Source organism: Ursus americanus, chromosome 2 (genome assembly GCF_024610735.1).
Source record: "Ursus americanus isolate L20-20 chromosome 2, mUrsAme1.1.p, whole genome shotgun sequence".
Classification (NCBI taxonomy): domain Eukaryota; kingdom Metazoa; phylum Chordata; class Mammalia; order Carnivora; family Ursidae; genus Ursus; species Ursus americanus.
Window position 1 is genome coordinate 98307364 of NC_142128.1, and position 25505 is coordinate 98332868.

Consider the following 25505-nt stretch of genomic DNA (forward strand, 5'->3'; position numbering starts at 1 on the left):
CTTGAGACAGACATGTATGTGTGTAAGTATATGTCCTACATATGTTCATATACAGATAACCTCAAGTACAGTGAAGAGATGAATAGGACCTGAGGAGAGGACAATCTTTGCTTTAAAATGGCGCCTACAGTTAGTTATTTGGCAGAGAAAGTGGAGCCCTTCATCTAATCTTGATGATTAATGTCTTTTCTGTGTTTTAATAATGAAGTCGGTGCCAGGCCATGATTTGTGGCAGTTCAGAAAAGAAGCTTCAGTCATCCAACAATATTTGTGCCTGGAAACAGAAGATTTGCCCTGGAAATGCAAACATGTGGATACATACGCAAGAGGTGTTGGCCTCAGCCTGTGCAGCCGGGAAACGGATGGACTGTTTCTTGTGCCCCCATGTCCCTGATGAGACAAGGCTAAGTCGTGGAAGCTGGTGCCCCTGGAGCTGCGTCTTGGAGACAGCTCTGCACTCCAGCCTTTGCTGACCAGTGTAGTCTGGGCCTTTTCACTGTTGCTGAAATGGGGGCTTCAGTGCCTTCCCTCTGGTTCATCAGAAGAGATCCTGTTGTCCAGCCTAAATTTTCCAATTCACTGTTTTGTTTGCTTTCCTTTTTTTTTCTTTTTTTTTTTTTTTTGTATTTGGCTAATATTTTGCTTATTCAGAAGACTGCTTTGAAAGCTGAGCATTGAGGTATAAGTGGGGATGCCGAACTCCTTTCGATGAACAAAATTTTGGGGAGTAGAATGGTTGCTCTCGAGCATTAACAGTCCAAGCATTAACAGCCCAAGGAACTGGGGCAGTTCTGTGTAAATCATTTTCAGATTTGTTTAGGGGGCCCAGGGGCCCCCCAGACAACCCTCAGGGCTGCCAGCAAGAGCAGGTTTGCAGAGGTGGGGGTGGGGTGGGGGGGCTCTGCCCACCCCACTCCCCTTAACTAGGGAGCTGCTACAAAGCTAAACAAAGAACTTGAAAACAGTGGACAAGTTCTTGCTTCTTTGTCATGGACCCTTCCCAAGTTAGAGCATGCTCACCAGCTCCTGATTAGTCCTTGCGTGTGACAAGGAGCCGCCACAGGACCTCTTCACCCTGGCTTCCCTGTTCTGTCCTCTGCCCTTCTCACACAAGGAAAGTAGGGAAAGGAAGTGTAACAGTTGACTTTCACACTGTGAGAGCGAGGAAAGGAAGAGCTGTTAGAAGTGATGGATTTAGGGGCGCCTGGGTAGCGCAGTCGTTAAGCGTCTGCCTTTGGCTCAGGGCATGATCCCGGCGTTCTGGGATCGAGCCCCACATCAGGCTCCTCTTCTGGGAAGCCTGCTTCTTCTCCCACTCCCCTGCTTGTGTTCCCTCTCTCGCTGGCTGTCTTTCTGTCAATTAAATAAATAAAATCTTAAAAAAAATAAGTGATGGATTTAAACATTAATTAACGTTTGAAAGCCCTGAAAGATACTCTTCAATTTTCTCACTAAATGAAAAACTGCCTTCTCTTCATTAAGAATATGTATAGAAGTAACCAACGCTCTGAACTATTTAGAAAGCAGCGGATTTTAGCCAGTAACGAGTCTTAACTTTTGCAGGATGAGCATGTGGAGATGGTTATTAGGTGCCCGCAGATAGATGCACAGGCTGCCTTGGTCAGGCCCGGTCTTCATTAAACCAGGCTGTCCTGATTTTTGCAGTTAATTTTACTTTGTTGCTAAGTGCTTTTCATGCTTAGTGAAACAAAATTTAAAGAGTTGACTAGCTTAGTTTTGCAATGTGAAATGTTTCCTTTTTTTAATTTCAAAACACATTTTTTTCTCCCCACCTTTTGAAGATATTTTGACTAATTCAGATTTTGCATAATATTAAGAATACCATAATTTATAAGCTGTAAGAGTATGTGATTTGAATGCTTCCTACCTAATGGGACTGGAATTTTTCTCCAATTATGGGAGAGGCAGACCATCATTCTCCAGTTTCAAAAACAGAATGCAGCTGGCTGCAGAAGGAGGGCTGAGCTAACAGAACATTTAATATTTTGAAAAATATGTCCTGGGGGAAAAGATTTTTTCTGTTCAAAAAGATACTAAGTTATTTAGCTTGGCTGCTCCAGGGTGTGAATATTTTGAGCGCCATGACTGTCATTTATTTTTTATTGAGTTCAAATGGAAAAATTGAAAACTTTATTCTGATGTGTAGTCCTTTATTAGATCTCATATAAACCTCTGGCTGCAACGGCCAGCGCGCTCCTGTGATCTGCATGCACACATTCCACTTCCAGGGGATCAGTGTTTAATTTTCAGAATTCTCAGCAAATAGCAGAGCTGCAGCCAAAAATTCCTGCACTGAGACTCCTTCCGGCCCAGATGAAACTAATAATTCCCGGCTGTGTTGCTGCCACTCATTATTAATCCAGGTATGGCTGCTTACTGTTTTTAATTTTCTTTTTCTGAACCCAAAGGCACTGTTTGCCTTTTCCCATGAGAAGACGTGATCCTGTGCCGGAGATTCCAGTGGCTGGAGGTGGAGGCCTTCTCTACCCTGACATAACTGGGGTTTGTTGTCGGACTCGGGTGTGGGCTCACTCGTAGACACGGTACAGGGGAGGATTGGCATGGGGCAGGGGTTTCTAGAAAAACGAGACTGTGTTGGGGATTGTCCCTAAGGTTTTGAAGCTGGTGTGATGAAAAGCAGCTCTCTCCTACCACAAGGTATTGACTCATGCCACTGGCCATTTTGGGACAGAATGTTGAGTTGGGTGAACAGTATGTTAATGTTTATTACAAGTTACAAAAATGATAGAACTTTGGGAAACATTCAAAATGCTATCACCATTTAACATTCTGTTAAAATCAGATCAGAATGTATTCATTTCACATTTTAAACTGTATTAACGGACACTTAAAAACAGTGTGTGTAGCGTAAAAATCATGGAACTTGGAATTGGGCAGTTTGGCTTTGTCTCAGCTGGCTCTGTGACCTTAGGCCAGTGACATAAGATCTCCGAGTCTTAGACTTTTTTTTTTTTAATAGCATGCCAGATTACAGAGTTGGTATGAGGATTAACGATATGGTAGGTATAGGGTGCCTATATAAGGCCTAGAGCATATTTGGTACTCAGCAAATGATCCATTATATATTTATTATGAATTGTCTGTCTCCGTCCAGTCTGTCTGCCTGCTTACCCATCCGCCTGCCTACCTACTTGCCTATCTATTTATATTTATCTTACAGATCTTTTTTTTAGGCTCCCCCCTCCTTTTTAATCCAGCTATATTCTGGGGGCGCCTGGGTGACTTAGTCAGTTAAGCATCTGACTCTTGGTTTTTGCTTAGGTGATGATATCAGGGTTGTGAGATTGAGCCCCACATCAGGCTCTGCGCTCAGCATGGAGTCTGCTTGAGATTTTCTTTCCCTCTGCTCCTCCCCCTACTTGTGCTGTCTCTGTCTCTCTCTTAAAAATAAATAAAATCTTTAAAAAAAATCCGGTTGTATTCTGCTGAAATTAAAAATGTGAAAATATTTAGCATAATGGATAAATGTATGAAAAATGAAAGGTTATCTCTCAAGAGGCTTCTAAGATTACATTATCTTCCTGTGACTTTCAGTCTGCGGGTATGTCAGCCTCCTAAGAGTAGATATCTCTCCCAGGGAGACTTAGTCAAGGTCACAGAGCAGTGTAACTGCAGCTACTGCCTGCTAAAGGCAATATATAGAACGTGTCTTCTAGCTAGCACTGGAGCAGCAAGTTGAGAAGCCATAATCATCAAGAGGTTTCTTAGCGAGCAAGGGAGTGTGAAAAGAAGGGAGCTAGTTCTGGGATTCAGATAGTTAGCAACACAGGTCAGTGTGGTAAATTGACCACATGCTCTGTTTTCTGCCCACTCTGAACTCTCGCTGAACCGACTGTAATGGAATGGAGGGTGACAACCGTAGAAGAAACCTGAGCAACATTTTGGAGGCTGGATCGTGGATGGACTAGCCCTGATGGGCTCAGCAGAGCAGAGAAGACTGAACAGGGTAGAAGCAAATAAGAAGCGAGTAATTGAAGAGCACGTCCCTGGAGGCCACAGACATGGGGGGCTCGGGGTATCTTGAAGGGCAGGCATGCTGCAGGAGCTGCAAACAGAAGAACTGTTTGAAAATTGGGTTCCTGGGCTGCATGTGGCCAGGGAATTGCCTTTTCCCACTCCAGCGGAAGATGAGCTGTATTTTCAGAAACCTTCAGTTGGGCATAGTTAAGGACAGGGGTGAATACTGCAGTAGGTTTCGGGTATGTATGAGTGATCTAAACAGACCAAAAAAGCTCTGTTCTCGTGGGAGGAGATAAACAATAAACAGTAGATGTAGTAAAGTGATTTGCATAGGATGTTAGAAGTGATCAGTACTCACGGAAGGAGAATTTAGAATAAGGAAGTTGTGAGTGCTGGGGGAAGGGTTGTAGTTTAAAACGAGGTGGCAGAGTGGGAGTCATTTGAGCAATGCATCAGGAGAGGGAATGAGCTTTGCGGATTGGAGGCGGGAGTGTTCTGGGCAGAGGAACAGGTAGTGCAAAGGCCCTGAGGTGGACGTAAGACTGCAGCAGCATGGAGGTTAGCTGGTGGAGGGGAGTGAGAGATGAGGTCAGAAGTACTGAAGGGCCATGGGACGGGCAGTGGAGATCATGTAGGGCCTTGCTGGCTATTGTAAGGACTTGCTTTTTCTCAGAATGGGTTTGAGTAACACAGTCTGACTTAACGTTTTTACGGAATAAAATCAGAGTCGCATACTGAGTTGCAATGTTCTCTGCCCAATTTTGGCTAACACACAGGCTGCCAGGCTTATTCCCACCCTCTACAGACACGCACAGGAGAATGGAGGCTCTCTCTCTAGGGGAGAAGAAACAGTTCTGCAGTCGACATACGGCCACTGCTTATGTCTCTGCTGTCTCACTCTTAACTCGGACAGACGTGCTGGAGGAGAGTCTCTCACATGAAAGAACCCAAAATAGGAAGATTAAAAAAGAATGTGAAAGGAACAGAAACAATAAAGGAGCAAAAGACATTTCAAAGAAACCATAATTAAAATCCTCAGAGATAAGAGAAGATGCTGTGTCTGTGGAACAACAGAGGCTCCAGGAAGGATCATTCACAGAATAAATAGGGCTTTTGGATATTGGAAGATTATTAATTCAGTGGAAGGGCTGGGACGTCAAATGGAGACTACCTTCCCCAAAGTAGGTTTCAGCGGGCAGGGAGGTAACAAGGTGCAGCTAGAGGGAGCCAGACTGGTGTTTGCCCGGCAGGAGGAGGTGCAGGACGGACAGGAGGAGCTCCAGGATGGATAGGACAGGAGGAGCCCCAGGACAGGTCCTGGGGCACTGCTGTTGTCCAGGCACGGGTACTCTAGACTCTAGCTCCCGGGAGGTTGGGAGGTGTTCACTGTCCAGCGTACGCATGTCACAGGCCTGGAGGTGATGTCACTGAATCATCCTTGTATTGAGAAGATGCACAGAAAAGTAGGAGGCCACAGATCAGAAGGAAACGTTGTCAAGAAGGGAAATATGATCATTGTTCTATAAGCAAGTCCTTTGGGAATAACATTTAGGTACTATTTAGTTGTAATGTGAACAGTACTGGTTTAGCAAACAGGTGTGGTGTGCGGAGAAGGGGGAGGGATGTTCTGGGGAGCTACATCCATATCGTCTGTGTGAAGTCTGTACATAATGCCTGAGGTAGCAGGAGCATGGGGCGCCCGGCTGGCTCCGTGGTGGAGTCCATGATTCTTGATCTTGGGGTTGTAGGTTCGAGTCCCACGTTGGGCATGGAGTCTACTTAAAAAAAATTTGGAAAACAGGAACATGTGACCTGCAGATATCGAATGAGGAGAAAGTGTAGCAGAAGCAAGGAGGGGCAGGGGTCCACTTTTCCCCCCAGTAAGGGCCCTGTAGAACTACTTAAAACTATGTAAATAGGTTGTTTTGATAAAAGTAAAAATTAAATTTCAGATATTTGATGGAACCAGGCTCCATCCATTCCTACACTAAGGCCACACTTGTCGCCAGAGTGTGGCTGTCCCTGGGCCAAGGAGCCCTCCCTCTGGGACAGCCCCTGTCTCTTTCTCTCAGCCTCCATGGCTGCGGTCCTGTCTTCTGAATCACTGTGTTCCTTTAAAGACCTTAGTACAGTCAGTCACATCATAGCCCAGCGAGTGGCTGGGAGCATTCCGCTCCTAGTTCTCTGGTCTGTTTTGTGGTGACTTTTCATTTTTGTCCCGAGAGCACCCCCACCCCCGACTTACAAGCCATTGGTGGTGGTTTTATTGTAACTTCCAATTACTGATAACACATTTCACTGTAGAGAACCCTACTAGTGCTTTGCCTGTGGTTCCAGCCGTTTACATGTTCTAGACCAGAAATTCTGCGATACCAGGGATTATGTTGTTTATTACTGAGTGTCGCAGTCTGTGCACACGGGAGATCCTCATGTTTGACCGAAGTTCTCCTACGCTGTGAAACGCAGATTATGTAGTGTGTAAAAGCATGGCTTCTGGGTCAGATGAGCCTGGCTTTGAATCCATCTGTCGCGTCCTGGCCTGGTCCCCTCCTCTGTGTCAGGATGTGATGCGGGGAGGCGGGGACCCCACTCCGCACACAGCGCGTGCCAGAGGCTGCTCACAGTGCTGTTTCTGCCTTCCTGCGGGGCCGTCACTGCCTTGGCAGTGGTCTGGTTGTGAAGTCAGCTGCTCAGCACGTGTTAGTGACTCTCGGGCACATTTCTTCAGCTGTCCTTCTGGTGGAGGTCCTCACCCTCCTCTTACTGAAGTACTCTCTCTTGGCTTCCATTTAACACCGACAGGCCCTCTCCTTCCCAAACATTTCACCTTCTCACCATGCCTTGTTCCTGGTCATCGTCCTACTGTTCTTTCACAATTCATTCACCATAGTGAATGATTAATTTGGCATTTAAAAATAATATTTGGTGTTAGTCAAGCCACACGGCCTGAATTCTCTAGTAATGTTATTATAATATAGATCGTGTTGCAACAGAAATATTTTGAAAGCAAAAATTCTGCTTCTCAGGTGATAGATTTATTTATTTTTAGGAATGTTAATTATACAACTTCTAGTACAGCAGGGAAAATGTTCATGTCCTTCACAGTATGTTTTCCTTGTGAGGTATTTTGGCTGCATTAGAAGAGAGTAGTAATAAGATAATTTTAGGGGTGTCTGGCTGGCTCCGTCGGTAGAGCATATAGCTCTTACCTTGGGGTTGTGAGTTCGAGCCCCACATTAGGTATAAAGATTACTTAAAAAAATAGAATCTTAAAAAAAAGAATTTTATAATTTGTTTTTCTGAAAGGCTGAGCGATCCTTGACTGAGATGTCCTCAAGGGTTGGAATCTGTGTTCTGTTCATCTTTGTCCACTGTGTGACATTTATGAAGTCTTCACCATCAACTGAAGGACTACATTCATGAGTGGATTAACTATAGTGTTTCATTTGTTTATAACTTTTTATTTTGATATAATTTTGAACTTTAAGGAAGAGTTAACAAAATAGTACAAGGAAATCCTATATACTGTTTACCCAGATTTACCAATTGTTCACTAAGTTTAATTTTTTTTTTTTTTAAAGATTTTATTTATTTATTTGACAGAGAGAGAGACAGCCAGCGAGAGAGGGAACACAGGCAGGGGGAGTGGGAGAGGAAGAAGCAGGCTCCCAGCGGAGGAGCCTGATGTGGGGCTCGATCCCAGGACCCCGGGATCACGCCCTGAGCCTAAGGCAGACGCTTAACGACTGAGCCACCCAGGCGCCCCTCTAAGTTTTAATTTTTTTAAAAAAGATTTATTTACTTGAGAGAGAGATTGCGTGTGTGCTCATGTGGGGGTCTGGGCAGAGAGAGAGAGAGTCCCCAAGTGGACTCCCTGCTGAGTTCGGAGCCCAACATGGGGCTCGATCCCAGGATCCTGAGATCATGACCTGAGCCGAAGTCAAGAGCCAGACCCTCAACCAACTGATCCACCCAGGTGCCCCCATTTTTAATTTTTTATATATATATGCATAGTGTTTTTCTGAACCATTTGAGAATAAGTTGTTGACATCATGGCCCTTTACCTCCAAGTACTTCAGTACATAGTTCCCAAGAAGTCCATTTTCTGATAAAGTGCAGTCTGCTGTGTTTAGCCTTGATACACTACCGTGTGCTCCCCTGCAGTCCATGGTCTCAGTGTGTGATATAGCCGTTTCTTTCCGGTCCAGAGCCACACGGTCCACGTAAGTCTCACGTCCTCCTTGAATTCAATCTGGAGCAGTTCTTTAGTCTTTCTTTACTTTCTTGACCTTAATTAACATATTTTGAAGAGTAGAGGTCAGTTATTTTTTAAAATAGTCCTCAGTTTATATTTGTCTAATGTGTCCTCACGATTGGATTGAAGTTTGCTAGCTTTGGTAGGACAGAGAAGGGATGTTGTGCCTTCTTCATACCTCAGTTTAAGAGGCGCGTGATGTCAGTACGGATATTACTGATTTGTCAGTCGGTTAGCTTGGATCCACCAAGTTTCTCCACTATGAAATTACTGTTTGCCCTTTGTTATTAATATGTAATTTGTAGGGAGATGCTTTGAAACTATAAATATCTTGTTCCGCATCAGACTTTCACTCGGTAGTTGTAGCATCCAGCCTTCCAGCCTTCCCCATTTGTTTGTTGGTATTAGGCTCTAAGAAAGAGCTTCCCCTTTCTTCCTTTTTAAGATTTACATTGGTTCATAGATTCTTGTTTTATTCAAGGAGTTATATTTCTTACTGTCATTAATTATTTTGGTGCTTGAGTTTTTCCAGCTTCAGTCTGTGGGAGCCCCTACCTACCAACTATTCCTCTGACCTTTGGAAATGTCTTCATGATTCTTCAAGAATTTCTTACTTTTTTTTTTTTTTAAAGATTTTATTTATTTATTTGACAGAGAGAGAGATAGCCAGCAAGAGAGGGAACATAAGCAGGGGGAGTGGGAGAGGAAGAAGCAGGCTCATTGCGGAGGAGCCTGATGTGGGGCTCGATCCCGTAACGCCGGGATCACACCCTGAGCCGAAGGCAGACGCTTAACTGCTGTGCCACCCAGGTGCCCCGAGAATTTCTTACTTTTTGATGTAACAAAGTGTTATAAGTTCTTCATGTACTTTCTTTGCTGCAGCCTTGGACTCAGCCTTTTTCTAGGGCGCCTTGGTTCCTTTTTGTGGAGAATGGTATTTTAAAAGCAAGATCTGGGTGCTTGGTGTGCATATTGCTATGGATATGTTGTTGGCTAAATTAGATCCTGTTAGGTCTCAGCTGTCTCAGACTGAGCCAGAGCATATGCGCACCTGTGTGTGTATTATACACCTCTGTCTGTGTCTGAGTTAAAGCTCTGTATCTAAGTGAACGGTTACGTCATTTCATTTCAAACCCAGCAGCCCACGATTCGTTCTAGTCTCAGTGTGTTTGTAACCCCCAGCGGGGGGAACCTGGCTCCATGGTGCTGTTCCGTGTCCCTAGTATCTTGTCCAAGCCTTGGCATCGAGTGGTAAATCCATGGTTTAAGGATTTGGATGAATGAATGGTTACAGTGTTGTCTCTGTATATATTCTCACTGCTGTGACCAATACTTGGCATGAGGTGGAATGGTAAATAAAATTTTATTGAACAAGTGGTTCTTTCCTCTCCAATATCTTCCTATTTTACTTTCGAACCAGATGAGATATGACTCCATAGAAATACTCTTGTTTTTTTTTTTTTTTTAAAGATTTATTTATTTATTTATTTAGAGATCACGAGTGGGAGGGGCAGAGGGAGAGGGAAACAGAATCTCAAGCAGACTCTGAGCTGAGCATGGAGTCCGACATGGGGCTCGATCCCACGACCCTGAGATCATGACCTGAGCCGAAACCAAGATTGGACATGTAACCGACTGAGCCACTCAGGTGCCCGAAGTACTCTTGTTTTTTTTCCATTTAAAGCTTGAATCCAGAGAAATCATTCAGTTAATAGGAACGGTCATTTTCCATTAAGAAAAAGTCATAAATAAAAATAAAATTACTCTGTAAGAAAAACAGTGCTTTTATTTGAAAAATCTCAGATTTGGGCTGCACCACTGAAAAAAATTCCTGTTTTTCTAATTACAGAAATTGTAGCTTGCAGAGTCTGGCACATTTTTCACATTTGTCAGCTCTGGCGACATGAAGTAAGTTCTTCATCTGAATTCTATTCCTACACCCCCACTGTCAGACAAAAAGAATTTCCATGTCTCTGCTGCTTGTTATTAAGTTGCTATAAGAAAGTATGCTTGAAGAAAACTTATGAGCAAGTGGTTAGAAATTTCTGATAACCTTCAGACTCACTGCCAATTATATTAACTGTGAGTAATCTGGGGACAAAACAGTAGGCTTTCATTCACCTATGCCCTCAAAGGTAGATTTACAATTTAGGACAGCCGTTAATGACGTTCCTTCATGAAGTGAATTTTTTTTTCTTAAACCTCAGGAAATGCCTATTTTTGTCTTGATATGATTAAAACTAACAACTCCTTGCTCATAAACTCTTATTTTATCCTTAGAAACTTGTTTAAAAACTACTTTATCCTTTTATGTATTTGCTTTTTCTGTTTACCTAGAGGATATTAAGTGTAGCATATGTATTCTAACCTCCAGGATAGAATTCACAATGTAATTTCTTTTTTTTTTTTTTTAAAGATTTTATTTATTTATTCGACAGAGATAGAGACAGCCAGCAAGAGAGGGAACACAAGCAGGGGGAGTGGGAGAGGAAGAAGCAGGCTCATAGTGGAGGAGCCTGATGTGGGGCTCGATCCCATAACGCTGGGATCACACCCTGAGCCGAAGGCAGACGCTTAACCGCTGTGCCGCCCAGGCGCCCCCACAATGTAATTTCTAATGAGTCATACCACCAGAAACGTAGAAAAGAAACAAGCGGGTTAGTTTTATGTTCAGGAAGACTTCTCCATACTGTTGGTTGGGAATTGATTATTTTTTGTTTTAAAGAAGTTTTCTGCCAACATAGTTTCTTTAACCCTTTACAGAAACGTTTTTTTGTCCCCACACTTAAAAGGGAGGAGTGCCAGGAGTCTGCATCTTTTAAAACTAAGAAAAAGCAAGACATTTAAAGCACTTCATTCTTGAAAGCCCTTCCTATTTAAAGAAAAACTAAATAGCAGTTTACATAGTCTTTTCTAAGATTAAATGTTTGAAAGTAAAGTTTTTTGGATTTCTTTCTTTCATTCATTCATTCATTCATTCATTCATTCATGAGAGAGAGATAGCGAGAGAGAAAGAGAGCACATGCATGCGACCAGGGGGAGGGGCAGGGGGAGAGAGAATCCCAAGCTGACTCCCCACCCAGCACGGAGCCTAGCATGGGGCTCGATCTCACAACCCTGAGATCATGACCTGAGACGAAACCAAGAGTTGGATGCTTAACCAACTGAGCGAGCCATCCAGGCGCCCTTGGATTTCTGTCTTTATATAGACGTACAAAGCTAAAATCCCAAAACAGTTGTTTAAGAAATACTTCGTGGGTGGGGGGGCGGTTAAAGTGTTGTTGTATCATGGATTCCCTGCTGCCTATTTCGGTTGGTCTCTAGAAAAAGAGATTGCTCCAGCGTCAGCCTAGTATTACTGATTTATCCATGTGTTCATGGCAGTAACTGTTAGAGGCAGGTGTAGTTGGCATATTTCCAAAAATGTCTTTGCAGTTGTAGCCCAAAGTTACTTTTTTGTTTTCTCTTTGAATTGTCACTTCAGGACCCCCTATTGGGTTTATGATAATGTAGTGTCTTCTTCAAGGAGTGGGCCTCCCAGGAACTGGACCCTCATGAGGACTGGCAGGAGTTACCCAGGGAAACGAGTCTGGCCCTGCCTGCCCACCTGTTCCTTGACTTAAGTAGAAGGACTGTAGGGAGAGGTGAGCAGAGGGACCAGTGGGGGGTCTTTCTCCAGGCTGGCTGTTTCCCCCCCTCCCAACTCTCTAGGCGCACCCTTATCTCTTGTTAGTGGTGGCTTTGTCTTCACTGCTGTCTCTCACAGGAGAACATGGCCTCAGAAATGGGACCCATGCAGTGTTTTGGGGTTCGTTTTGTATTTCCTTCTGTTTTACTTGTTTCTGAGTGAGACAAACATCAAATAAATTAAGATGCAGGTACATTTCCATTTCACTCATGCACTAAAGGTTCCTTGTGGATGTGAAGTAACTTCTTATCACCCTTTCCTATAAATTTGCAGTGAGCCAAGCCTCTCTTGCCAGTTGAAGTAAACACGAACTTCCCTTTCTGTTCTTGAGAATGCAGCAGAGGGTGCCTGGGTGGTTGAGGCTAGGACTCTTGATTGTGGCTCAGGTCTTGATCTCAGAACTGTAAGATCCAGCCCGGGGTGGGGGGTGGGAGGCTCCACGCTGGGCATGAAGCCTGCTCAGGATTCTCTCCCTCCCTCCCTCCCGCTGTGCTCTTGCTCACTCACACACACTCTGTCTCTCTCGCTCAAAAAAAAAGAACACAGCAGAATATTTGTAAAAAATGACACATGAATCTTTTAACAGAAATACATTAAAATTTAACTGAACCAAGTCTAGTTATGGAGGGGCCAGCTTGAATTAGAAGACATTCTGGGGGACAAAGCTGTGGGTGTATGCCATCCCAGCTGTGGGGGGCCACCACGGGGAGCCCTGTGTCTTTCCCACAGTTATGGCCCTGGAACAGCACAGTGTCTGCCCAGGACGCTGGACATGCTTGATGAAGATCATTTAATGAGTGAGTGAATCCTAAAACTTTGGGGTACTTTTTAATTTTTTAAATGAAGAAACTTAATCTAGAAACCGAATGGCTGGGGTGAGAATAGAGCCAGACTCCCAGTAGCCATTCAACACTTACTACATTTTTTTAAAAAATTAATTTTATTATTTTCAAGATCTGTAATAATTGGAACTAAGCCAAACATGTATAATAATGTGAGATTTTTAGTCATACTTCTTCAATAAAATGACCAGTATAGTTGTGATTAGCGTGTAAGTTATAAATAGGTAATTATAATGTTCTTATGGAAGTACTTAAACAGTTTGCTTTTTTGAGTGGTTAAAATATTTGTTCTCTTCATATTGTTTGCGCTGTTAATTTGTTAGTAAACTCTTTGTGGGAGTTGCACAAAGGTTCTTTTAGTAAATTATCTTCTCTGGGTTGTAAAGCCTGCATTCATTGAACAATATAGGACCACTGATTTTAGTATGAAGGGACTAGAAATTATCTAGTTCAAGCAGTTCATTATTTAGAGGAGGAAATGGCCCTCCAAGTAGTTATGTAACTTCTCAGTGTCACATTGGTGGCTCATCTTAAAACTGGAAGTAGAGCCTGGGGTTTATGGTTCACTGTCCCGTGTATCTTTCTTGTAAATAATAGACTTCTCACTACCATGCAACATAAGTTAGTGTCTTTCTTTGCAGATTTATCTAGACGGTATGTTAAATATGTTCAAATATGAGACATTGAGGGGCAGCCTTACATGTAAAATTGGGTTTAAAAAGCAGCTTTTCTGTCCTCCCTAGCACTCATGGAATGTGGGTTGCAAGAGGGGGTTAGTGAGAGGGAGGCCCACAAGGAAGGGGTTAGGGTCGGCAAGCATTCAGGAAGAGTCTGAACGTTGGTCAACAGAAGGGAATAAAGGTAGTTGTGTGGGCATCACAGAGGCTGTGTGCGCTCTGCGTCTATGACAAAAGGCATAGCCAGGATAGTAGTGAAAAAGACAAGTTGCAGAGTAGTATGTATTATCCTATGAAAAATAAAATAAAACCCTGCATATGTATGTTTACATATTATGTATCATATATTTCCATATGAGGAATGTAGGGATATAGACACCATGTAATGTATATACATATATGTTACATATGAGATGTTTCTCTATCTGTGAATGAGTGTGGAGCATTAATTGTCTCCTGTAGTGGGATCTGGAAACCTTGTCATTTCTTTCTTTGTTTATCATTATATTGTTTAATTTGTTTGAAGAACCGTCTGTTACTTTTGTTACTAAAAAGACCTAATAAATATTAAAATCAACCTATAGCTTTATGTCTTTATGATTTTTTAAAAAATATGGGTTACTAGGGTTACTTGGGTGGCTTAGTCAGTTGACCACCTGACTCTTGATTTCAGCTCAGGTCATGATCTCAGGGTTGTGACCTCAAATCCCACGTCACGCTGGGTGTGGAGCCTGCTTAAGATTCTCTCTCTCTCTCTCTCTGTACGCACCCTCCCCCCGCCCAGCTCAGGCACGCATGTGCTCGCTCGCTCTCAAAAAAATATGAGATGCTTCATGAATTTGTATGTCGTCTGTGCATAGGGGCCATGTGATCTTTTCTGTATTGTTCTAGTTTTAGTGTATGAGCTGCTGAAGCGAGCACTGATGTTGTTGGTGGTGAGTTTTTTTTTTTTTAAATGAACTTGTAACAGTGAAGTCAGTTAGTAGAATTTCCCATAGAAGAAAATCACAGATTACCTGGCTACTGGCTGGGTCTGTTTGGATGGTTTCTAATACACTGAAATTCTTCAATAATAACATATACAGAAAAGCACATCTTGAGGATAATTTTCAGATGTGCTTTCCCTAAGATCAGATTTTTCAAATGCTTACATTCTTCATTCACGTAATTTTAAGCATTTACATAATTCATAATCTTTTGTATTTAGCAGTAAACTGATTAGTATATTTACCAATAAAAGATGAATGTTGTTTCCATGTGAAACCAAGGCTAATAAATTCTCATGCCCATGGTTTAATGAAGACTCAAACCTTCCTTTGTCAAGAAATGAATTGCTTAGCGTAATTACAATTTTCATATAAAAAGAGAACAACGTAAACTCTATGCATTTGCAAATTTTCTTAAATTCTAAGTCTCTGAGCCTTCAGTAACTCCAAATAAGTGCAGATACCCTTGTAATTTTCCAACAGAAGGGATGCCTCACACCCTAAGATATTGTTTGTTTGTTTTAAATCACAGGTACTAATAAAAGAAAAATATTTTTAAATGTAAATATTTACTGGAAGTTTGTTAGTCATAGGTCTCACGTAGCACTAACAAAGCCATTATTCACACAAAACTTAAAAACTAGTCAATTTTAAAACTTGAAGAAAAATACTGGTAACAATGTGAGTGTATTTGGGATGGAGAAAACAAAATGTTATTAACGCTTTTCTTGGCTAAGATCTGTGTGGTATAATCAGTTGGTCTTGTGGCAGACTTTTATTTTTTCATTAAAGTAGCACAAAATTAGTATCTTTAAAAGACCATGAGAGTGTAGCAAGACTTGACCCAGCGCCGCCTGTGGACAGGGGGTTCTTTCTCTCCAAGGAGCTGCTGAAGCCTCCGGGAGCCACGAGCCACTGACGCATGAGCTCATAACTGAAGGGCTAGCTGACTGGCGCTATGGAAGAGCAAAATAAATGACACAGGATGGAACAATCCTAAAGAAAAACAGGTCTTCTCCTTGATCCTTCTACATTTTGAGGGATCGGAGCACCTAAATTCACAGAATAGCTTCACATGAAGCTGGTGCGTCGAGCCCCTGAGGAGGACCCCCTCCACTGCCGACACCTGCTGTTACTACAGCTGAGCGAGAATTAGACCATTGTCAGGCCAGAGGAGACCATGACTGTGGTTTGCTGATTTTGTGGCATGGGTGTGGTAAAAATGGAAAATGGGAGAGAATTCTGGGCTTTCATGGGGTGGGCTGCTGGGGCAGTTAGCTTGGGCCTTGCACTTAGAGAGCGCCTTAAGTTTACACTGTTGGCTTTATCTCCAATTAAGGTTATATGTAGTTGTATGTTTTTTGTCTCTGTGTTGAAAACATTAAACTATAGAATACACTATACATTATTTTAACTCTGTTTTGGCTCTTTTTTATTCTTTTTCCATATACTTGGAGCCTAAAAAGAGTGGAAGTGGCCAGAACTTCTTTTGGCCTCTTAGAGGGACAAGGACCACATGAGGCAGGAAATAGTATCAGAAGACAGTTGGTGGATGCTTGTCATTATGAATTAAAATGAGGAGTTCCTGATCTGGCTGTTGCATTTTAAGATTGTACATGAACTTAAAGCTTGTCTGGAAGAAAAAAAATATGTGAAAACAGCCAGGAGAATTCTGCAAGGGAGAGTCACCTACCTAGCTATCTAACTTGATCTATCAGATAGCAGAAGGGGATATAACCTCTTGTCATGAGAATGAAAAGGTATTTTTTATTTAAAATTCTTAGGATAGGGTTGCCTGGGTGGCTCAGTTGATTAAGCATCCAACTCTTGCTTGATGTCAGGGTCAAGAGTTAAAGCCCTGCATTGGGCTCCATTCTGGGCATGGAGCCTACTTGAATGAATGAATGAATGAATGAATGAATGAATGAATGAATGAATAAATTTCTTAGGATAGTCTCTGACACAGAACAAATGTTTTAATAGATTTCCTGTTTGGACACTCATTTTATTTCATTAACATTAATCACTTGCTCTGTGTATATGGCAAGAGGTTTGGTTGATCAGTGTGGGTGGGGCCAGAAAAGACTCAGCTTCTGGCCTGTATAATGTGATGTATCTTTAATCTTTAATCGATTAAAATGAAAGGAGTACCCGCATGTTGGGGAGCAGGTTTGCATTGTCTGTGCTCGGATTCTTCTGTGCACACCGGCAATTTCACTTTTAGTGAGTAATGCAAGAATTGGGGGCGCTGACTTCCCATGTAATCGAAAGTTTCTGTATAACATTTGACTCCAAAAAACTTCACTATGAATAGCCTCCTGTTGACTGGAGACCTTACGGATATCTTGTCTGTTAATACATATTCTGTATATTGTATGTATTGTATACTGCACTCTTACAATACAGTAAGCTAGAGAAAAGAAAATGTTATTAAGAAAATCACAAGGAAGAGAACACATACAGTCCTGTGCTGTAACATCTGTGTATGAGTGGCCCCGTGCAGTTCAGACCCGCATTGTTCAAGGTCACCTGTCCGCTGGAGAACTGCCTGCATGTACGGGAGACAGAAATAGGTTCATTGCAGCACTATCAGTAGTTGTAAAATACCAGAACTCCTCGATGTCCATCGAAAATGGTAGGAGAGTGAGCTTAATGTCTCCACACTGTGGAATAAAACTTAGCAGTTAGAAGAAGGAGGTAGAGCTGTGTGTGACCAGGGATCGCAGAACCAGCAGCGAGCCAACACTTGGGAGCGGTGCATGTGATGTGGCGGCATTTATAGGAAGTTTGAGGACATGCGCGAGGGTACCTTGTTGTGTATGGATACGCATGGCGTAATAGTCCAAGAAATACTTGTAAATGAAGACCCCAGATTCAGGATAGTGGTCACATGTTTAGCGTGAGGAAAGGGAATAGAATGTTCCGCAGGGGAATCCACTTGCAACAGTTTATGGGGGGAAAAAGGCAGATAAGACAGAATTTAAAGATGTGTCTAAAGCTAGGAGGTGAGAGCATGGGCACTCATTATATCCATCTCTTTTTCTTCTTATATTTGAAATACTGTATGTGCGCATAATTAAGGTAAGTACGTGGAGATAGCGTAAAAGCAGCAAGGAGAGAGGCAGTGTGACCCCTGGAGTCAGAGGCATGGGTCTGTCCTCTGCTTCTTTGGACTCTGGCCCTTAGCACGTTGCTTTACCTCTGTGAGCTTGTGACCTCATCTCTAAAGTAGGGATAATAATACTGCAGGGCGCCTGGGTGGCTCGGTCAGTTAAGTGTCTAACTCTTGATTTCAGCTCAGATCTCAGGGTCGTGAGGTTGTCGGGCTCTGTGCTGGGCATGGTGCCTGCTTACAGTTCTCTCTCTCTCCCTCTGCCCTTCCCCTCTCCCTTTGCTCACATGCACACTCTTTCTCTCTCAAAAATAAAACAATTAAAAAAAATAGTATCTCTATCCCAGTTTGTTAGTAATTAATAGCAACCCTAAAGTGCCTCTTATAGCTGTGGATGCAGAAGTGCCAAGAACTGGGAATAAGGTCTGAGCAACAGCAGACGTCATCCTTGCCTTTCCAGCACTGTGGAGTCTGGTGGGCGAGGTAGATCATCAGTTAATCACACGCAGAAATGTAAACGACACCTGTAATCTGTGTCTTGAAAGACAGGTGCAAGTGTGATTCCTTCTAATAGGGGATATTATGGACTGCACATTTGTGTCCCCCCAGATTCATATGTTGAAACTCTAGTCCCCAACGTGATGGTATTTGAAGATGGAGTCTTCAAGAGGTAGTGAGGTCTTGAGGGTGGAGTCCTTGTGATGGGATTAGTGCTCTAATAAGAGACAGGAGAGATCTTGTTTCATGCCCCCTCCTATGTGAGGAAAACAAGAAGGGGCTCTCACCACAACCCCCTTCTGACACGCTGGCACCCTGATCTGGCACGCATGTGAGCTGGTTGGGGAGGTCCTGAAAGGCTTCCCTGAGAAGTGCCTTAGGGCTGGGCTTTGAAGAAGAGCAGGAGCTCAGTAAAGAAGAGAAGGTAGCATGCTCCAGCCCGCAGGCACAGCCCTGAAGTGCTGCCAGAGGGTGCACAGCCAGAGAGGGAACCCAAAGGAGGCCAGTGGAACAGGGTGCAGAGCTCCAGGGGGAGGGGCCGAAGACGAAGTTACAAAGCTACAGGCCAGCCGTGCAGCACTCTGAAGGCCCAGCTGGGTGATATGGGGAATGAGAAGAGCAGTGAAAGACACTGACCGGTAGACTAGAGTCCCTGAAAATCAGGGTGAACGGAAGACATTCTTGAAGGATGGTTTGGAAACAACTAGAAACAATGGGGCATTGTTAGGAAGTCTTACAAACTGATCTGTGGAAGGGCCCAGAGTAATCAGAGCAATCAGAGTTTAGATGTGCTTCTTAAGACAAGAGTTGAGAGGCGGAAAGCTGCATCCACAAACCCGTGGGTAGTTTTTTGAAACATCTGAGATTGGAAAAGAGTTTTGGTCCTCCCTCCCTTAGTCCTTTGTGCCAGTAGCTGTTCACCCTAAGGGTCACCATCTTTAAATATAATAGAGTGCTTTGTTGTTCACTCTATTATATTGCCTAAGTTTACACTGTTACACAAACTTGGAGTTAAAGCCTAGAATAAATAGCAAACAAATACCAAGGAACTTAACAGTATTCTAAATAGAGGGTTTGGGTATAACCGCTGTTACCAAAATGACAATGCTATTCCTACTCATTGCCACCCCCAGGTGAAGTGCTTAATAACATTAATGTTTTAAGTGTTTTCCAACATTCATGAGTTAAACAAATACTTGTTGAGGGTTCACTGTGTCCCAAGCACCATGTGTGGTGGGCGATCGATGGATGAGTTTATTGGTATGCTGCTTCCCAAGATCACTCCTTTCCACCCACCCTCCCTGTGGAGCTGCCTCCCTCCCCCACTTTCTGAGTCATTTCCCGTGTCCTCCAGCAATAAAGGCAGCCAGAAAGAGGAGAGAAGGGGAGAGGGTGTGGGCTAGGCTCCAGACACTGGTTAATAAGAGAAATAGATCTCAGTCCTCATTGGTCACATTTAGAGGATGCTAAGGAACCAAGTCGTTGTGAAAACTGGCAGGTAACAGGAGAGAATCAAGGACTTCAAGTATAAGTTAAAAAAATAGAGACGTACAAAGACAAACATTTTTTAATACACATTTGACGTTAAATTCTGTTATAGGAATGGACCTTTATTCAACTGGTTCCCAGTTGATGGAGAATGTGTTTCTATTTTCACCTCTTCTTCCTCCTCCTTCGATAAATAGAGAATGGTGCAACAAATGTAGTTGTTTGTATTATTTTGATGAACTTTAGGTTAGTCATAGGGTAAATTGTGGCAATGGGATTTCTGGGTTAGAGGGTATTTTTAAAGGTGTATTAAAAATATTAATAACTATTACTGTGTTTCCTCTGGAAAGGTTTACTCACTGTCAGCGCCTACAGGGCTGACGGTGTGCACCCCCCACACCGATCGTTTGTCCGCAGGGGTGTCAGCAGGCTTGGATCTAGCCTGGGTGGAAGGAAAAGTAGCATCTGACTGTTTTGATCTGAATGTAACTTAGTTATCAGTAAGTTAATTTGCCTTTATTATTATTATTTTTTTAATTTCACATTTTTTGGCTAATGCTTTTTATTCAGTTCTAATCTGGAGTCCTTAAGTTTAACGCTTTGGTTGGCTCTGGGGTGCCCCGTGTCTCCCGTTACACTTACAGCTGTGTGGCTTCTAAGTTGGTACAGCGGGTGCTACAGAAAGGTCTTCATGGGCGCTCTGCTCTGTGATGAGCTTTACGGTGAATCATATGATATTCTCAGCACAGATACTCTACGTAAGAGAGATGGGACTTACAATGAGCAACTACAGCACTTTCTGGGAAAGTATTTTGGTAAACTCTGAAGTCATGTAGAAATAGAATGTTACACTTTTATAAGTTAACTTTTGAGAGCAAAACCTTTAAGTGTTCTTTTTAATTCTTAAAAAGATCTTTTTATTTTATTTTATTTTATTTTAAAGATTTTATTTTTATTTATTTGAAGAGATAGAGACAGCCAGCAAGAGAGGGAACACAAGCAGGGGGAGTGGGAGAGGAAGAAGCAGGCTCATAGCGGAGGAGCCTGATGTGGGGCTCAATCCCGTAACGCTGGGATCACGCCCTGAGCCAAAGGCAGACGCTTAACGACTGTGCCACCCAGGCGCCCCTTTTTATTTTATTTTTTAAAGATTTTTATTTGAGAGAGAGAGAGCACATGTGTGGTGGGAGGGGTAAAGAGAGAGGGAGAGGGAGAATCTCAAGCAGACTCCCCACTGAGTGTGAAGCCCAACTCAGGGCTTGATCTCATGACCCTGAGATCATGACCTGAGCTGAAACCAAGAGTCAGACGCTTAACCGACTGAGCCACCCAGGCGCCCCCTGATTTTTAAAAAGGGAGCTTCTGTACTCTTGAAAAATTAATTTCAGGAAAGCTGATTTGTGTCCTTTAGTATTAGCTAGCATTGTGATTTTATGTATAAGAAAACTAAGTGTAAATACTTGCTTTCTGGAGTATAAATAAAAGCATTTTAATTACTGTATAAGATTTTTAATTTCTGTAAAATGCAGTTGTCTGAATTTTCCCCTATAGATCACAAAGAATATTTGAAATACAAAGTCATTTTTTTAGGACATTAAACTTATCAACAAAAGGAGAAGACAAAAAGCAAACTAGTAATACTGTAATTTCATCAAAAATGATGAGATTGATATCCATGAAATACATGCACCAGAATGCTGAGAGAGCATCCCGGCTTTGGGATCACAGGTGATTGTTGTATCAGTGTTCGTGCTTTTCTGCGCCGTCCGGTGTTTCTTCAGTGTGCACGCACTGTGTCCGTCACCAGAAGGAGAGCGGACGGTATTTACTTAAAATCACTTCTGTGACGTCTTCCCATGTGAAGGTACGCAGTCCTCCTCAGCCTTTCTAGCAGGAGAAGGCTGTTTGTTCCAGAGAAGCACGGAGGTTTTCCAAAGAGAGGGCAACACTTTCCTGTCTGAACTACTCCGGAATAAAGCTGTTCTGGGGCAAGTGTAGCTTTCCTGAGTGTGGAGAGGGGGCCGTACGGCCTTCTAGAAGAGCCGCAGGAGAGCGTGCCAGACAGGAAAGCTGGTTTGAACTCACTTGACTTCGAGAACACTCATGGGCCTGCTGTGTCCTACTACAGGGAACTGCTCCATACACTGTAGCACTATTGACAGAGAACATTCCCATTGTTCACATCCATGGATTTTAAGGAAGGAGCGGGATGTTCAGACAAGTGCTTCTATCTTTTCTTCTTGAAGTTCTCCTTACAGTGCTGAGGGAGGAGCCACTTTTGTGGCTCCGTCGTGGGTTTATTGACAAAGTCAGCTGGCATTGGGGTATAATTTGAGTTTGTAAAATTAGCAACACAGTATTTTCAGTCATTGTACCTTTGGTTTTGGTTTAAAGGAAAAATACTGCTTTGACACTCTTTAATTCTAGATTTTGGAAGGGACACAAAAGATGCTCCTATTTTGGAAAGAGTAGACAGGAACAGATTTTTGAGTGAGTGCCTTCACATATATTTACGTGGGTTTATGTATCCAACATGTACACGTGAAATAAGACTATTTTACCAAATTGAAACGTTTGAGAAGGTGGTTGAAGGAAATTTTGAGGTGTGGGGACTTTAATAATTAACATCTAGAAAAACGACTGCCTGGGTGGCTCAGTCGTTAAGCGTCTGCCTTCGGCTCAGGGCGTGATCCCAGTGTTCTGGGATGGAGCCCCACATCAGGCTCCTCCGCTGGGAGCCTGCTTCTTCCTCTCCCACTCCCCCTGCTTGTGTTCCCTCTCTCGCTGGCTGTCTCTCTCTGTCAAATAAATAAATAAAATCTTAAAAAAAAAACATTTAGAAAAACAGCATTTCCTTCTTTTCTATAGAAGTAGAACCTTGACACATCTTAAAAGGAAGCACTATATGAGCAAACAAGGAATTGTCTGACTTCCTTCAGAGACTGACATGGAGAATTTTCAGCTTTTCTTAATCTTTTCCATCATGGTCTCTTTACCATATGTGTTCATGTCGTGAGATAATCAGGAATAAAATACTTGTACGTTGCAGATCATTTAAGATAAAATGTGCATTGCAAATAAATATAACGTTATTTTGTAATGATTTTTCTCAACTTTTAATGTTTAGCTTCTAAATTTAATTCCTCCTTGCAGGCGTGTGATTTTCTCTTTACTACTCGAGGGCCATTCCAATCATCTGCACCACAAAGGAGCGTTTTCTCTTGCTAGTGTAGTAATCTGGGAAGGGCAGATATTTGGAAGAACTCCAGTCCAGTGGCAGAAGGAGGAGATTGACATCTGGTGGGATCTTGTCTTGTCTGCCTTACATTTGAAATTATCTTTGTCCAGAGAGGGAAGAAGAAATACTGCAGATTTGCAGGTTAATGCAAAGGGGCCACATTTTTCTCTTTCTAGCTTTGTGAGTGGACAAAACTATTCTCTGTATGTTTCCTTTGTTCTAGTTTTAAAACTTCCTATGTGTTCCAGTTTTAGGGCAGTTCCCATTTGTCTGACTTGGCTTTCCATGGAATTTGACAGAACAAAGAAAACATTTTATGATGAAATTACATAAATTCCTTGTGTTTCTGTGACAGGCCAGATTCACTGGACATAAATGATGATGGCAACAATTGACAGTATGTTAAACATCAGCTTAGGGGATCTGTATAGATAACAGGAAACTAATATACAGTGGAGAAATTAAAAATATCAGAGAAGATAAAAAAGATAAGTTTTTCAAAGGAATTTTTCGGAAAGAATGTCAACGTCTGTCATATGTAAAGGCTTTACCGAACTAGGTCAGATTATGACTGGACCAGCCTTTAGGAAAGATGTCTGTGTCCGTACAGCAAGAAGACTTGCAGGAGGGTACCGCTAACTAAAGGAATGCCGGTTAAAATAAGGCAAGAGAATAATTTCATGTCTTTTAAACTGTCATTTTTTGTTTTTTAAAGAAGAGAAGGCCCAGTCCTGATAGTCAGGTTGGAGGATGCGGAGGGCAGTTTTTTAAGCACCATAAATACGTTCATAGCCTCTGGTCCGGCAATTCCAAGCATAAGCATTTATCTTAAGAAAATAATTTAAAAGACTTAGACACAGCTGCAGAAATAGAAACCTTTTCCTGCAATAGAAACCTTATTTTTCTACCTCCCACAGTCATTGTTTAGTGACAGAGTGTGCGGGAGTTACAAGACATAGTCGCTCAGCCACAAGCACGCACAGGGCTGTTAATTCTACAGATGCACTTGTACACGCGCTTGCACGAGGCTCGCTGGAAGTACAGCCACGGCTCTGGAGATGGGCAGTGTGGAGGGTCACGGTGCTATATTCATACAATGAACCTGGACGGTATGCTAACTGTGCTCAGAGGTAGACAAATGCCAGATGCACTTGTGCCACCGTGGGGGATAGTCACACACCGTAAGGGGTTAGGGGCTCTGATTGTAAGGAGAGCCAACAGAGTGATGGCTCTGAAGACAAGGATCCATCGTGTCTTTCTCATCCTGGTGCCCCAGTAGAGGACCTGTCCTGCAGCCGGCTCTCTGTCAAGGATTCATGTTTCGTCCATCACTCTTTTCTCTAAACTCTGATTGCTGCAGCGGGCTTCCAAACTCCTGCCAGGTGACTTCACCAGAATCACTTGAGCCATTTAAAAACATAAATGCCTAGGTCTCTGTTCCCTGGAACTCTTACTCATCCATGTGGGCCTATGTTTTCCAAGTTTTACTATGAAATAATTTTAAACCTTCAAAAAACTTAGAGGGGCACCTGGGTGGCTCAGTCAGTTGAGCATCTGACTCTTGATTTCGGCTCAGGTCATGATCTCAAGGTCCAGGGATGGAGCCCCGGGTTGGGCTCTGAGCTCCGTGTGGAGTCTGCCTGAGATTCGCCCTCTCCCTCTGCCCCCCACCCCATCCCCATTCATGCTCTCTCTCTAAAATAAATAAATAAAATCTTAAAAAACAAACTTAGAGAGTTCCCCTTGACCCTTCACCCAGGTTTTCTTCATGTTATCCTATGTAACTATAGCACAATTATTAAAACAAGGAAACTAACATTGTCATAATACTACTAACTGATCTATAAGCCTTATTGGCATTCTGCCAGTTTTCCCATTTATATCCTTTTTATGGCCCAGAATCTGATCTAGGACCCCACATTGCACTCAATGGTCTTGTTTTCCCAGTTTCTTTGAGTGTGTGAGGATAGCTCCTTAGTCCTTATCTTCCATGATGTTGGCAATTTTGAAGAGCACTTTTTTTTTTTTTTTTTTTTTTGGTAAGTGTCTCTCAGTTTGGGTGTATCTGATATTTTCTCATCATTAGACTGAGGTTATGCATTTGGGGCAGAAATACCACAGGAGGGAAGCTACACACCTGTTAGTACATCATATCAGGGGTATGTGATATCACTAAGTCTTACTACTGGGGATGGTAACTTTGATTTCTTAGTTACAATTGTAACTTCCAAGGGTTGTCAACCCTTAGTAACTTCCAAGGGTTGTCATGAGGGTATGAAAGTATACACACAGTGTTTATCAGAACTTTACTCTGTAAAGTTACTATTTTTTCCTTTGTAATTAAGTATCTTGTGAGGAGATAACTTTGCAAATATCCTGTTTCTCAACAAAAATTGCCATTAGGCAGATAGCATAGTAGTAATTCTTGCATCAAGTGCATTTGTGGTTTGAAGACTTTGCAAATATCCTGATTCTCATCAGACCTCTGTGACTCGTGCCTGCCACAATTATTACTATGGTATTTACTTAATTTTTTATTTCTACTATTCCTTCCACATGCAATAATTGGAAAATGACTATAAGGAAGAATGGTCCCTTTTCCCTCATTTACTTATTTATGTCAGTATGGCTTCCGAAGTATTTATTTTACTCTGTGGGTTTTCATCCAATACGATCATTAATTTATTTTCCTGCTCAGATGGTTGCAGCCTTGACCATT

General features: G+C 42.5%; 1 protein-coding gene and 1 non-coding gene across 10 annotated transcripts in view; one reads left to right on the forward strand and one right to left on the reverse strand.

The window, feature by feature from the left end:
- Nucleotides 1-25505, forward strand: part of DISP1 (dispatched RND transporter family member 1) — a 174937-nt gene that overhangs the window by 53190 nt on the left and 96242 nt on the right. The window lies entirely within an intron of this gene.
- LOC123792677 (U6 spliceosomal RNA) lies at nt 14280-14385 on the reverse strand. Its single transcript, XR_006779758.1, has one exon. It is a non-coding gene; the product is annotated as a U6 spliceosomal RNA (small nuclear RNA).